General features: G+C 44.1%; 1 long non-coding RNA gene across 1 annotated transcript; it reads right to left on the bottom strand.

The window, feature by feature from the left end:
* LOC106509200 lies at window positions 1816–5036 on the bottom strand. Its single transcript, XR_002336728.1, has 3 exons — window positions 4700–5036; window positions 4191–4320; window positions 1816–2092 (listed from the first exon to the last, which is right to left on the bottom strand). It is a non-coding gene; the product is annotated as an uncharacterized LOC106509200 (long non-coding RNA).

Raw genomic sequence — 16297 nt, 5'->3', positions numbered from 1 at the left:
CCATGAGGTTGCGGGTTCCATCCCTGCCCTTGCTCAGTGGGTTGAGGACCTGGCGTTGCCGTGAGCTGTGGTGTAGGTTGCAGACGCGGCTCAGATCCCGCGCTGCTGTGGCTCTGGCATAGGCTGGCAGCTACAGCTCCGATTAGACCCCTAGCCTGGGAACCTCCATATGCCGCAGGAGCAGCCCAAGAAATAGCAAAAAGACACACACAAAAAAAAAATCCAGATTTTCTGCCCACTAAGGTGGGACTCTGTACAAACGTTCTGCTAATGCATGGAACTTACTGTGTGAAGCCATGGTGAGAGGGTAATGGCCACCAAAGACCCAGAAGAGTCTCTCTGGAACAGCTGCAGACCCAAGTGAGGACCGGATACCACCATTGCCCAGACGCCCCAGACAAGTTCAAATGTATGATATTTCTATCCAGACAAAACTACATTTCAAAAAGGTACATGCACCCATATGTTCATAGCAGCACTATTCACATAGCCAAGACAAGGAAGCAACCTACATGTCCATTGACAGATAAATGGATTAAGAAGATGTGGTACAGGAACGGGGAGGGAGTGGGATGGACTGGGAGTTTGGGGTTGGTAGATGAAAACTATTACATTTAGAATGGATAAGCAATGAGGTCCTACTGTACATCACAGGAAACTATATCCAATCTCCTGAGATGGAACACGAGGGAAGATAGTATGAGAAAAAGTACATATATATGTGTGTGTGTGTGTGTGTGTGTGACTGGGTCATTACGTTATATAGGAGAAACTGACACAACACTGTAAATCAACTATAATTTTTTAAAAATTTAAATATATGGCATGACCTAAAAAAATTCATCAGAAATAAAAAAAATGTGGTACATATATGCAATAGAATACTATACAAAAAAGAATGAAATAATGCCATTTGCAGCAACATGGATGCAACTAGAGATTCTCATACTAAGTGAAGTCAAAAAGAGAAAGACACATACTGGGAGTTTCTGTTGTGACACAGCAGAAACCAATCTGACTAGTATCCATGAGGACGGAGGTTCCATCCCTGGCCTTGCTCAGTGGGTCAGGGATCTGGCATTACCACGAGCTGTGGTGTAGGTTGCAGACAAGGCTTGGAGCCAGCGTTGCTTTGGCTGTGGTGTAGGCTGGCAGCTGCAGCTCCAATTTGACCCCTAGCCTGGGAACTTCCATATGCTGTGGATATGGCCCTAAAAAGCAAAAAAAGAAAGACAAATACCATATGATATCACTTATATGTGGAATCTAAAATATGGCACAAGTGAACCTATCTACAGAACAGAAACAGACTCGTAGACATGGAGAACAGGCTTGTGGTTGCCAAGAGAAAGAGGGGAGGGAGTGGGATGGACTGGGAATTTGGGGTAGATGCAAACTATGACATTTAGAATGCATAAGCAATGAGGTCTTGCTGTATAGCATAGGGAACTATAACCAGTCACTTGAGATAGAACACGATGAAAGACAATGTGAGAAAAAGAATGTATACATAATATGTATATGACTGAGTCACTTTGCTGTACAGCAGAAATTGACAGAACATTGTAAATCAACTATAATTTAATAAATTATTTAAACACATGGCACAAATGAACCTATCCACAAAACAGAAATAGACTCACAGACACAGAGAACAGACTTGTGGCTGCCAAGGGGGAGAGGGGAGGGAGTGGGATGGACGGGGAGTTTGGGGTTAGTAGATGCAAACTGTTACATTTAGAATGCATAAGCAATGAGGTCTTACTGTACAGCATATGGAACTATATCCAGTCTCTTGGGATAGAGCATGATGGAAGATAATATAAGAAAGAGAATGTATGTAAATGTATGACCGGGTTGCTTTGTTGTGCAGCAGAAATTGGCACAACATTGTAAATCAACTATAATTTTAAAAAAACACAAATGCATGATATGTCATTTCAAGCATCTTGCCCCTTCCCTCTTCCTTCCAACCAGCCACAAAGACAAAAAAGTGGAAAGGGCAGGGAAATAAAAGTTACTTACTTAATGCTGTTTCTGATTAACATCCACTGAAAGGTTTTTGCTTTGTTTTTTCGTTTGGGGAGAGAGGCTGAAAATATTAGATAAATGAAAACTTTAGTTATCTATATATTCCAATTATCTACTCATTTTTCACTGATATGAACAATAATATTTTGCCTGTATGTGGCAGCCCCACTGCAACTCATACAAAGCCTGGGAAACCTGAAGGTCCTGCTGGCCTGAGCAGCACCCCGCTAGGAGCCAACTTTCTCTCTACAGGGATGGTAATGCCTCCCCCTGCTTCACATCTATAATCTCGCTGGGACCAGCCCAAACACCTCATAACTGATCAAGAACTAAACTGTAGAGCCTCAAATTAGCTAGCTGCCAAAAAGGACTGTAGTTTCCAAGTTGCCTGGTTTCTCAATGCAAAGAAATCCTGATCCAGTCACACTCAGACCAAAAGATCCTCAAGACCCTTGCTGAGTTCTGAGACCACCACGGGATTTGGACTCATGCTAATCTCCATATGAAGCCTTGATGCTCCAAAAGACTCCCAGTTCAGTACTGAACTTGTAACCTACCTGACTTCACAACTAACTCTGGATTCTGTCTTACCGGTTTGCTCTACACCAAACCAGGCCTTCAGGCCTATAAGATTCCAGAGAAACAAAACAACTTCCAGTCTTCTCTCTGCTTGACCAACTTGACTTGCAGAAAATGGCTTTGACTTATATGTGATTATCTCCTGTACACAAGACTGTCCAAGAGAACTTGCCAAGAGAGGCAGAGAGCAGCCGTGGAAAGTAAGATAAAATACGGCAGAAAAAGATATATTTCAAATGCAGCATTTCGGTAAGGGGGAGGAGGAAGCAGTATAAAAAAAGAAAACATAGGAGTTCTCCTCGTGGCTCAGGGGTTAATGAATCCGACTAGGAACCACGAGGTTGCAGGTTCGCTTCCTGGCCTTGCTCAGTGGGTTAAGGATCCGGCATGGCCGTGAGCTGTGGTGTAGGTTGCAGACGCGGCTCGGATCCCGCGTTGCTGTGGCTACAGCCCCGATTAGACCCCTAGCTTGGGAACCTCCATATGCCATGGGAGTGGCTCTAGAAAAGGCGAAAAGAAAGAAAGAAAGAAGGGAAGAGAGAAAGAAAGAGAGAGAGAAAGAAAACAGTGTAGTTATGCTGCAGCACAACAGGATCAGTGTCTTTGCAGCATCAGGACACAGGTTTGATCCCCAGGCTGGCATAGTGGATTAAAGGATCCAGCATTGCCACAGGTCGAAGCTCACAACTTTGGCTCAAGATCTGATCCCTGGCCTGGGAATTCCATGTGCTGCAGGGTGGCAAAGAAAGAGAAAAAATAGTGAAACATATTAAAGACAAAAAAAAAGATCTTACTGGAGTTCCTGTCATGGCTCAGCAGAAATGAATCTGACTAGCATCCATGAGGATGCAGGTTCGATCTCTGGCCTTGCTCAGTGGGTTAAAGATCATTGTTGCCATGAGTTGTGGGAACCTCCATATGCTGCAGGTGCAGCCCTAAAAAGACAAAAAAAAAAAAAAAAAAAAAGAGGCCTTACTAAAATTCTGCATTATTTTTTTAGCCCCAGTGAGGGCAAAACAGAATCCTGAAAAACAGGTCAAACCCCCATTATTGCTCATATAACCCCCTCCCCACCCCCTCTCTACCTCTCTCACCCTCCATTCAGCAGCAGCACACAGCACGGTTCTAGACTTTGGGTCCTGTTCATCTTCTCATTGTATTCAATATCCTCAAAGAGCTGCTACTGTTGTTTAAAGGGTTGTTTTTTACTTTGAATTCACATACAGTTTTCTTTCTTTTCCTTTTTTTTTTTTTTTTTTTTTTTTGGTCTTTTTTAGGGCCACACCCATGGCATATGGGAGTTCCCAGGATAGGGGTCTAATCGGAGCTGTAGCCACCCGCCTACACCACAATCACAGCAACACCAGATCAGAGTCGAGTCTGCGACCTACATCATACCTCATGGCAACACCGGATCCTTAACCCACTGAGCAAGGCCAGGGACTGAACCCACAACCTCATGGTTCCTAGTCGGATTCGTTAACCACTGTGCCATGACGTGAACTCCCAGTTTTCTTTTATAAGTTAAAAAGTTTTAAAGTTTAAAATATTTTCAAATCAGATCTCAGTTTCTAACTTACCTGTCTTGACATGTATTCTCAAAGTTGAACTGGTATATACCTTGAGGGTCACAAATATCAGTTTTGCAAAAAGACTGTCCAGAAGAGTGGTTTATTCCATGGAAAATGCTTCATGGAGTACCAATGATTCCTAAGAAGGAATTCAGGAATTGTCAGGAAAAGCTACCATGTACATTTATCTTCATGATGATTCAAGCTCCAGGTGAACCCTTCTGTGTCCCCCCCAAGCCTGGACCAGCACCTCTGTGAGTGTCCAGGAAGGTCCCAATGGTTTTCATTGCTCTTGCACTCTTGGCCTCTTTTCCCAGGTTCATATACTGCTCCCATATGTTCCTACTCCCAATCTTCACCATGATTACCATCCCCGGTACTGACTTACTACGCCTTGGGAGCATCAGATACCATAAAGTCTCAAATATAATATTCTTGGTTATACTTCCTTTTCCACTCAAAGTTCTACTTTCTTCACAAACTCTTTCACTGAGAAAAAATGGCATGTGCTCCCTCACCTTTAAGTCTTGCTCAATTTACAAACATCTTACATAAACAGCGGCAAAGGAAACATGATCTTCTAGATCTAAACAGCTTCTAGAAAATAGAAATGTATTAATCCCTATTTTAATCTTCTCTACTTAGAAGTTTCTAGAGAAGCCAAAGATTGGAAGAGGAGGAGAAATCTGAAGCAAAATTGGACAAAACTGTACTCCTTCTGCACGGCTGCACTATGTCATAGAAAATAAAAAGAGGAGTCCCCATTGTGGCTCAGCAGAAACGAATCTGACTAGTAACCATGAGGATGCAGGTTTGATCCCCAGCTTCACTCAGGGAAGTCTGGCGTTGCCATGAGCTATGGTGTAAACTGACAGCTGAAGCTCTGGTTCGACCCCTAGCCTGGGAACTTCCATATGCCATGGGTGCGGCACTAAAAACCAAAAATAAAGAAAGAAAGAAAAGAAAAGAAAAGAAAAAGAGTGGCTGCAGTGGCAATGACTGGTTGGCAGGAAGATAAGAAGCTCCTGGAGAAATTTAAGCATCAAATGCTAAGTGCCTGGTCTAATATGATGGAAAAATGATGGAGAGAGAAAAACAAATACAAGATAATTTGAAGAAACAACAGCATTTGGTGGCTGACTGGATCTACAGGTGAAGAGGAAAGAGTCAAAGATTCCTCCAAGGCAAGGCCCACAAGGTGATGGCCCTCCAGGGCCACATAGGAAGTGTAAATGTGAGAGGCATCTGGAGGGGGATTTGCCAACCATGAAGCCCGTGCTCCATTTAAAGTGGATGCTGCCACTCCAGGATGGAGCCTAGAATGACCAGTTCTTACAATTTTTCCTCTGGGCTGTTTCAACAGCCTTTGTGATAAGTCTCTCTCCTCCAGTCTCGCCTCCCTCCAATTTATCCTCCACAACGACAGGTTCAGATGCCAGAATGGCCCTTTGGAAACAAAAACCTAATTATGTCACTTCTTCAGTGGTTCCCCATGGAAGTTGTGTCTTCCAAACTGTTATGGTTAGCAGCAAAAGCTTCCTTCAAACAAAAGTGGAAACAGAAAACAGAAAAGCCCAGCTGCTGCAGATGAAGGAGCAGAGGTGGGCCTGGAACCTCGCATCCCACACCGTGAGTGCCTCTCAGACAGATCTTCTGAGCCATGAACTCTGGGCAGTAAGTAGCCTGCAAAACAGGGATGCACAGAAGATTTTTCCAAGGGCCATGTATGTGGGGACTGTTTCAAGCAAATTCATTTCCAGATCCTCATCTTCCATAGGCGCTCTTTCCTAAAACGAAGCTGCCGAAGAATGAGCTCGTGCTCACACAGTCCTTCCCCCACTTTGCAAAAGAGGCATGTCCCTCGCCCCTGCCAAACCTTCTGTGATGAAAGTGTTCTAGAGTGTAAATATGGGGGTACTCAACCAAGGGACAGATAAATGAAGATACTGGTCTAGGGAAATGTTTAAAGATAAATCAAGGTGCCTTAAATTAAGGGGCATGCCTGCCTTCCTCACCAAATACATACCTCTGTTAAGGATAAAACTTGGTATTGGAAATGGGGTATTTAGCCCATGCCAGGATTCTCTACAATCAGCCCATTAGTTACATATTTTACCCCAAGCCACTTTTTATAACCCTTAATAACTTGCTTTTTTGTTTTGTTTGCTTTCTACGGCCACACCCACAGCATGTGGAAGTTCCCAGGCTAGGGGTGGAATAGGAGCTACAGCTGCTGGCCACAGCCACAGTCACAGCAACGCAGGATCCAAGCTGTGTCTGAGACCTATACCACAGCTCACTGCTCATGGATCCTTAACACCCTGAGCAAGGCCGGGGATCGAACTCACATCCTTATGGATACTAGTTGGGTTTGTTACTGCTGAGCCACGACAGGAATTCCAATACCTTTTTCTTAAAGTAGGTAGTTACTTTCTACCTGCTCTACTAGTTTATGTATTCCATGAGGGAAAGAATTCTCTCTTGTTTAATCTTTGTACCTGAACATTGGCAAAACACTTAATATGTCAAATGAAGGTTTTCTCAATAAATAAACAAGTATACAGATGAACTGGATTCACTTTACAGGAAAGTATTTGCTCTTAGACTGCAGAGAAAGATGGGACAGTGGATTCAGTGACAGATACATGTAACCACCTGTTGAGTGTTGGACTCCGGTGAGTATAAAGCTCCCTCTGTGATACCCCCCTATCCCAGCCCAGTCTTCATTTGTGTTGTGACGCCTCTCTTTCCCAGCCCTCACAACAGTGTGGACAGATTCCACAGCTCTCTGCTCCCTTTCAGTTATGTGAAAATTCTCTCCAATCCAATTAATTTAAAACTCCACTCTCAGGTCCAACACCGAACTCATCTCCTCCCCTCTTCCAGCCTAAACCTGTGCCATGACTGAAGGGCCCTGAAGTGGGGAGGAGAACTTGTTCCCTCCTATGCCTTCTCCTACTCTTCTACTCCTCTAGAAGTTTGTCTAGAAGAGTTCTAGCTCTTCAAGGGTTGGGGACCAGGAGGAGAGCGGAGAGGAAGGAGGTAAGTGTCTCCTCATTAAGAAGGTGGTTGTTAGCCCAAACCACTGTTGGCTGTGGATGACAGGCCATCCTAGCCTGTTGTTTGACAGACATTGAAATACTAGATCTCTTATGCGGCACTTGTGTGTGTTCTTTAGAAAGTCCACTGAGGCCTCTCCACCGAGTTGTGCCCTAATGCAGACAATCCTGCTCCAGGGCATCTCATTCACTCTATTTTATTTTTATTTTTAGGGCCACATCCATGGCTTATGGAAGTTCCCAGGCTAGGGGTCGAATCAGAGCTGCAGCTTCCGGCCTATACCACGCCCACAGCAACACCAGATCCAATCCACGTCTGCAACCTACACCACAGTTCATGGTAACGCCAGATCCCTAACCCACTCGGCTGGGACAGGGATCACACCCGCATTCTCATGGATACTAGTTGAGTTCTGTCCAGTGGGCAGACTCCTGCATGGGCTACCAGCAAGATGGCTCAAGCCCAGCTATCTTCCTCAGAGTGCCTGAGACTCCAAGAAACTCACATAACCTTGCTAAGCCAAGAAGAAGGAATATAGGCTGTCCTACTGCTAACCCCCCTCCCCCGTCTTTCCACCTCTAACAGCCTTTCTTCTCAGATAAATACAGAGTTAAACAAGTACACAGTCCAAACAGAGAATCTAACCAGGGAAGGAGAATCAGTCCCTCTTTCACAAAATCTCTCTTTACTCTTTTTTTTTTTTTTTTTCTTTTGGCCATGCCTGCAATATGTGGAAGTTCCCAGCCCAGGGTTCAAGCCCACATCACAGCAGTGACCTGGGCAGATGTAGCGACAACACCAGATCCTTAACTTGCTGCACCACGAAGGAACTCCCAAAAGTAGATTCTCTTTGATACCCTCCTTCTTGGTTTGGGGGGCAAAAAGAGGGAAAAGCACTTCCTGCTGGACTCATGACTCCCTCTCTTGAGTCACCTTATATATTACATAGCCTGGGAATGAGGAGAGGTGATGAGGGATGGGTGGGGTCAGTGGTTAGAGGTACCAGAGCCAGTTCTGCTACCTCTCTGTCTTCAACAGGATGAGTGACCTCAACCATTACCAGCTCTCTCCAGATTGTGTGGTATTTAGTGTTTCTTTGCCCCTGTTTTTAGACCCTAGTCACCAATTCCAGGGCAATAGGAAAAACTCAGCTCCATATCTTCTACAAAATCCTGAAGTGAAGGAAAGGTTATGTGAAATAAGGGGTTCAACCGCATTCCTAAATGAAGAGGTAAAGTCATTTTCTGAGTAAGGGGAGGAACTAGAAGTTGAAGGTTCAGGAAGAATAAATAAAGAAGACAGGAGTTCCCATCGTGGTGCATCGGCGATGAATCTGACTAGGAACTGTGAGGTTGTGGGTTTGATCCCTGGCACTGCTCAGTGGATTAAGGATTCAGTGTTGCCATGAGCTGTGGGGCAAGTTGCAGGTGCTCGGATCCTGCATTGCTGTGACTGTGGCTGTGGCCGGCAGCCATAGCTCTGATTCGACCCCTAGCCTGGGAACTTCATATGCCGCACATGAGGCCCTAAAAAAAAAAAAAAAAAGAAAGAAAGAAAGAAAAAAAGAAAGAAGACAGAGACAGACTGGGGGTAGAACACTGAATGAAACCCATGGACACTTTCTCTCCTCATCCCCCCCCAAAAAATATATATATTATATAAATTTATATATATATAAATTTTGCATATCATCTTGGGGACACAAGAATCCAGGATTTCCTGAGACTCATGAAGGGACCAAAGGACCCCAGTTTAGCAAGTCTTAGGCTCAGAGAAAGCAAGCAGGAGGTAAGAGGCCATTGCTGTATACATAGGAGGAAGGAGTGATATTTCTACAGATAAAGCAAATCCTGGAAAGTCAGACATTTGGAGACATGCATGCCTCCAGAAGCACTCCATGCCAGATACCAGTTTTCTGAATGAAATGTGTCATCCAAACCATTCTGGTTGCTTAACACTATCAATTTACTTTTCAGTATCATGCTAAGATATCTACTTATATGTGAATTGTTTTTCAACTAAATAAGTACTACACTATTACATGAGCAGTTGAATCTGCCAATGAGGAACCACACATGGAGGGCCAACTCTACCAGTTATGTGTGAATTTTCAACTGCCTGGAAGTCGGTGCCCCTAACTCGCACATCGTTCAAGGGTCACTGTACATCTACACATATTTGAATGAGAACAGGGCTCTAAAAACAATAGGTGTGCTATGTATGACCGCAAAAACTCCATGGGAGTAGATGAACGGTCACTGTCGTCAAACACCTGCTAGGTCCGAGAGAGAAAAATGGAGCAGTAATGTGATGCCAGCCTCTCCCACCAAATGGCAGCTGAGAACATCTCCTACCAACCGCTGAGAGTAACTAAACCAGCAAAAAGGAGAGAGAAGGTTGCCCACCCTTTGCGAGTCAGAAGAAAACGAGAAAAGGTCCTTGAGGCTTATCTTTCAACACTAAGCTTTATGTTAATCTGACAGAGGTCCAACAGATTCTAGGATCCCCAAATTAAAACCTACTTACAATGAAAATAAATGTAAAGGTACTTCATACATTGCAAGGCACTGTGAAAATGTTAATTATTATGGTAATTATTACAGATATTTCCTACCCAAAAAGGAACTAGACCCCACTGTCAACAGTATGAGGTCATAGACTGGAAAGATGAAAAGTTTTAAAAGAATGAGTTTGCTTGTTTTCATAATGACTATGTAAAGGTTTTCATCTCCTCACTGAAAAGTCTAAGATGAGGAGCCAGTCGGTGATACATGAACAAACAAGAGTTTAAAAACTGTTAAATTTGGAGTTCCAGTTGTGGCGCATTGGAAACAAATCTGACTAACATCCATGAGGATGTGGGTTTGATCCCTGGCCTCACTCAGTGGGTTGGGGATCCAGCACTGCCATGAGCTGTAGTGTAGGTCGCAGACACGGCTTGGATCCCATGTTGCTGTGGCTGTGGTGTAAGCTGGCAGCTACAGCTGTGATTCGACCCCTAGCCTGGGACCTTCAGTGAGGCTGATACTCACAGGCTGAGCCCTTAGCTCCCAGAGTCCCTGCTGCATCCAGTCACCAAGAGGCACTGACAGGAGAATGGAAGACAGCGTGGAACAAACGTAGTCCGTCCCGTTGCCCCTCATGTCCTACAGAAGCTGTAGAGTCCCTTGGCTGCCTTCAGGCAGGTGCTCTGAAGTTTTGGCTTCTAACTTATGCTCACTCCTTCAGCCTAGGAAAGAGAAAATTCCAGCTATTGCTAATCTCTGGATTGCCTCACCTTCCCCTGAATGGCTTCCCAGCTCTTCCTTCACTTTCCTTCTTTCTTTGTTTTCTTTTCTTTTTGCTGTTGTTGTTGTTTTGTTTTTTGTTTGGGTTTTTTTTTTTTTTTTTTTTTTTGCTTTTTAGGGTTGCACTCATGGCATATGAAGGCTCCCAGGCTAGGGGTCAAATTGGAGCTACAGTGCCGGTCTACACCACAGCCACAGCAAGGCCAGATCTGAGCCTCTGGAAAAGCAAGAGAATATGCAGGGGTCACCTGCTGGTGGTGAGGAAGACAGCAATGTGTCTCATTGATGCACCTTCCATCAAAACTACCACTGGCCATCATCATCTTAGAACCTTAGAGGAGAACACAAGAAGCTGCTGCAGAGAGAGGAAATGGCCAAGATGAGACCTGAAACAACGATACGAGCCTCTCCTGCAGGTGCCTGGCTTATATCCTGGAAAGCAGTTCTGAAGGGCAGTACTAAACTGGTAGAAAGCCCAGAGATGGAGGGATGGAGTGTTGAATTGCCCTGAGAGTTACGAATCTTAGTTTTCACATCCACACCCCACCCCCAATACACACACATCACTGGATTGGATAAAATATACCTAAAATGTATAATGTTAAGTTTTCTTCTATCAGTGGAGAGGGAGGGATGTCACTTCTAAAAACAAAAGTTAAAATCGCTGTACTTCCAAGCCTGTGACTGTGCAATTGTACCAATTAACACATTTATTCACTTCCACGATTTGAGCCAGTGGCAGAGGTTGATAATGCCCAAGTTTCTATCTCCAGCTTTACTTGCCTTCATGCCCAGGTGTTCTTCTGCCAAGAAAACCCGCCCCACACCCACCCCACATCTGACACATTCGACCTTAACCCTAGCCATCTTTTAAGGTCTGGTTCAAATACTGCCAGCTGGGAGTTCCCGTCGTGACTCAGCGGTTAACGCATCTGTCTAGGAAGCATGAGGTTTCAGGTTTGATCCCTGGCCTTGCTCATTGGGTTAAGGATCCGGCGTTGCCATGAGCTGTGGTGTAGGTTGCAGACACGGCTCAGATCCTGTGTTGCTGTGGCTCTGGCGTAGGCCAGTGGCTACAGCTCCAATTGGACCCCTAGTCTGGGAACCTCCATATGCCGCGGGAGCGGCCCAGGAAATGGCAGAAAGACCAAAAAAAAAAAAAAAAATACTGCCAGCTGTTAGAGAATTATCTCTTACCTGAACCCTCCCAGCACACTATCTAATAATCTCTTCTATGAGGCTTTCGCTTTCTGCCTCCTATTAGAGTAATGTGGGCACACCTCTCGCTTCCTGGGAGGCAGTAAGCTACCTGGAAACAGAAGATATGTTTTATACATCACTGGACCCCCTTAACACCTACAGTAGCCTTCAGATCACTCCCAAGAAGATGCCTTTAAAAAACTTTCTGGGGAATTCTTGTTGTGGCACAGCGGTAACGAACCTGACTAGTATCCATGAGGACGCAGGTTTGATCTCTAGCCCCACTCAGTGGGTTAAGGATCCAGCATTGCCAGGAGCTGTGGTGTAGGTCGCAGACATGGCCTGATCCAGTGTTGCTGTGGCTGTGATGTAGGCCGGTGGCTATAGCTGTGATTCGACCTCTAGCCTGGGAAGTTCCACATGCTGCAGGTACGGCCCTAAGAAGCAAAAAACAAACACAACAAAAACTGTTTCTGAAACTCCACTTTTTTTTTTTTTTCAGTCTGGGTTGGTTTATATTTTACTTTATTGTATTCATTTTCCTATTTTATTTTTCTGTTTTGGCTGTACCCAAAATGTGGAAGTTCCTGGGCCAGAGATCAAACCCATGCCACAGCAGTGACAACTGCCTAAACCTTAACCCACCTAGCCACCAGGGAGTTTCTGAAACTCCATTTTTTATTCTGCCTTCAATGAGTTTGAGAGTCACACAGGAAAATCAGACTCAGAGTTCCTGTTGCAGCTCAGTGGTTAACCAACCAGACTAGTAACCATGAGGTTGCAGGTTTGATCTCTGGCCTCACTCAGTGGGTTAAGGATCTGGCGTTGCCGTGAGCGTCGTGCAGGTCTCAGACGTGGCTTGTATCCCAAGTTACTGTGGCTGTGGTGTAGGCCAGCTGCTACACCTCCAATTAGACCCCTAGCCTGGGAACCTCCATATGTTGTGGGTGCGGCCCTAAAAAGACAAAAGACAAAAAACAATAAAAATAAAAGAAAATGAGAAAATCAGACTCATCAATAACTACTGCTAATATTTATTCTGTGCCATATGCCAACTACCTGGCTATGAGTTTTGCATCTAGTGCCCCATTTAATCTAACAACCTTCTAAGACAAGTCCCATGATAGTCCTCATTTGGTAAAGACTCTGAGGCCTAGAGACATTAACCAGTTGCCTAAGACTTACCCAGTTAGTTAGAAAGAGAACTGGGATATAGCCACTTCAGGGTCATGTCTACCTTCAATCCAAAAGAGTACTATCCAGATTGATCATTCACCTTGTTAAACCAATTTAGGATAATTTTTAGCTGTTTTAATAAAATTTTTCTTCAAAGAATAAGTATTTCCCACCAGTAAATATATATATGTGTGTGTATATATATATGTATGTATATATATTTTCTTAAAGTGGCTATAAATTGAAATAACAATGAAAAACTATTTTTTCAATTATAAAAAAGATTTCTATTTATTTATTTATTTATTTATTTATTTTATTTTTTGTCTTTTTGCTATTTCTTGGGCCGCTCCCGCAGCATGTGGAGGTTCCCAGGCTAGGGGTCTAATCGGAGCTGTAGCTGCAGGCCTACGCCAGAGCCACAGCAACGCGGGATCCGAGCCACGTCTGCAACCTACACCACAGCTCACAGCAACGCCGGATCGTTAACCCACTGAGCAAGGGCAGGGACCAAACCCGCAACCTCATGGTTCCCAGTTGGATTCGTTAACCACTGTGCCATGACGGGAACTCCTATTTATTTATTTTTGTCTTTTCTAGAGCAGCACCCTCAGCATATGGAGGTTCCCAGGCTAGGGGTCAAATCGGAGCTGTATCTGCCGGCCTACACCACAGCCACAGCAACGTGGGATCCGAGCCACATCTGCGACCTACACCACAGCTCACGGCAATGCCGGATCCTTAACCCACTGAGTGAGGCCAGGGATCGAACCCGCAACCTCATGGTTCCTAGTTGGATTTGTCAGCCACTGAACCATGACAGGAACTCCTAAAAAAGATTTTTAGAAATAATATCTAATGCTAGTAAGCGTGCAGGAAAATGGTACTCTCTACACTGTACAATCTGGTACAACTTTAGGAGAAAGTTGGTAATTTTCATCAAACGCCTTTAAAATATTTTTACCATTAACCCAATAATTCCATTTTAAGAATTTAGCTAATGAGGGAGTTTCCTTCATGGCTCAGCAGTTAACGAACCTAATTAGGATTCATGAGGATGTGGGTTTGATCCCTGGCCTCGTTCAGTGGTTTAAGGCTCTGGTGTTGCCATGAGCTGTGGTATAGGTTGCAGACTTGGCTCAGATCCTGGGTTGCCGTGGCTGTGGCGTAGGCTGGCAGCTGTAGCTCTGATTTGACCTCTAGCCTGGGAATTTCCATATGCCATGGGTGCAGCCCTAAAAAGCAGGGGGGAAAAATTTAGCTAAAGAAAACAATTAGAGATTTAGCTTCAAAGGCATTCAACACAGCACTGCTTATAACAATGAAAAGTTAGGAAAGACCCAAGTTTCTAATAATGGGACTTAATTAAATTATGTTATGCTCATATATTAACATCCAAACATTGTTTCAGAGATGTATGATATCAAAAATTGTTCATCATGCATCATTAAGTGAAAACAGAAAGTTGAAAAATGCATGGAGGAGTTCGCGTCATGGCACAGTGGTTAACGAATCTGACTAGGAACCATGAGGTTGCAGGTTCGATCCCTGCCCTTGCTCAGTGGGTTAAGGATCCAGCGTTGCCGTGAGCTGTGGCGTAGGTGGCAGATGTGGCTCGGATCCCGTGTTGTTGTGGCTCTGGCGTAGGCCCGTGGCTACAGCTCCGATTAGACCCCTAGCCTGGGAATCTCCATATGCTGAGGGAGCGGCCCAAGAAATGGCAAAAAGACAAAAAAAAAAAAAAAAAAAAAAAGAAAGAAAAAAGAAAAGAAAAATGCATGGAATAAGCCCAGTTAACACACACACACATACAGACATGGTAGAAACCTGGAATTGTAGAAATCAAAATGTTGAGGATGGCTATCCTTTGGAGATAATATGAATTTGAATTTCATATATAACTGTATTTTCAATGATTGTGTATTGCTTATTTATAATAAGAAAAAATTAGATAAGGGTTGTCTTTCTTAGAAAAGGTATCACGGGAGCATTTCCGTCGTGGCTCAGTGGCAACAAATCTGACTAGTATCCATGAGGATGCCGGTTCAATCCCTGGCCTCATTCAGTGGGTTAAGGACCCGGCGTTGCTATGGCTGTGGTGTAGGCCAGAAGCTGTAGCTTCGACTAGACCCCTAGCCTGAGAACTTCCATATGCTGTGAGTGCGGCTCTAAAAAACAAAAAAGAAAAGGAAAGAAAAGGAAAAAAGGTATCATGGGGATGAAGGAATTTTTTTTTTTAATGTCACTGAAAAGGATCTGTAGTTCCCATTTACCAAATATACCAGCCAAAACTGATGGAGTTTTGTGTATAAATTAACCAGTATATTCGTTTATAAACACTTATTACTTTATAACTCTTTCCTACAACCCCTATACAGTTAGAATGCAGCTCAATAAATATTTATTGAATAAAACTGAATAGTCTAGCATAAAATTTTTATAAATGATTGAGAAGAGGAAGAACCCAGTGAAGTACCTACTTTACAGATGACAGGAATTTCCTCCTTTATACCTCAAACACATTTGATGCTATCAACAATCGCCTTCCTCTCTTTCTTAACCCTCCTTTTCTTTCTTTCTTTTTTTCTTTCTTTCTTCCTTCCTTCCTTTCTTTCCTTTTAGGGCTTCATCTGTGGCATTATAGGGCTGCATCTGTGGCACGTGGAGGTTCCCAGGCTAGGGGTTGAACTGGAGCTACAGTTGCCGGCCGACGCCATAGCCACAGTAACACTAGATCCGAGCCATGTCTGCGACCTCCACTGCAGCTCACAGCAATGCCAGATCCTTAACCCACTGAGCAGGCCCAGGGATCAAACCCACATCCTCATGGATACCAGTTGGATTCTTAACCCACTGAGCTGCAACAGGAACTCCTTAACTCTTAACCATGGCTTCCACCACAGCTTATCCTCCTAGTTACCCTTCCATCTCAGCGTCACTGATCGCTCCCCAGGGCAGATCCTCTTCCTCCTCTGAACCATGGCCTTTCCCCCCCATGCTCTGGTCCTCCGTTTTCTGCATTCCTCTTCCCACACTCACTTCCTTGGTGAGTTCACCCACAGTCACGGCATCGTCTGTCACCTCAATGGGGATGATCTCAGGTGGAACATGACCTTGTTTCCCTGTGCGTGGGCATGAGTGCTGTCATTGATACATATAGAAGGCATTTTGATATTGCACAACAGTAATGATTAGAATTTTACAGTACAACTCACCAAGGAAAAGACTGCTTGGAGGATGTGAGGAAGAGCTGTTGGCATCAATAGCAGTAAACTCCTTCCCTCTTCCCATAAAGTAAACCAAATAAAAACACATAAATTGAAAAAGTCAACAAAGCGCATGATTAAAATTCTCTGGTTAATCATATCATACCTGGTTTGGGAAGGAAGGAAT

Source organism: Sus scrofa, chromosome 1 (genome assembly GCF_000003025.6).
Source record: "Sus scrofa isolate TJ Tabasco breed Duroc chromosome 1, Sscrofa11.1, whole genome shotgun sequence".
NCBI classification, from domain to species: domain Eukaryota; kingdom Metazoa; phylum Chordata; class Mammalia; order Artiodactyla; family Suidae; genus Sus; species Sus scrofa.
The sequence above is the reverse complement of the archived record's forward strand: the minus strand, read 5'-3'. Positions and strand labels throughout refer to the sequence as shown.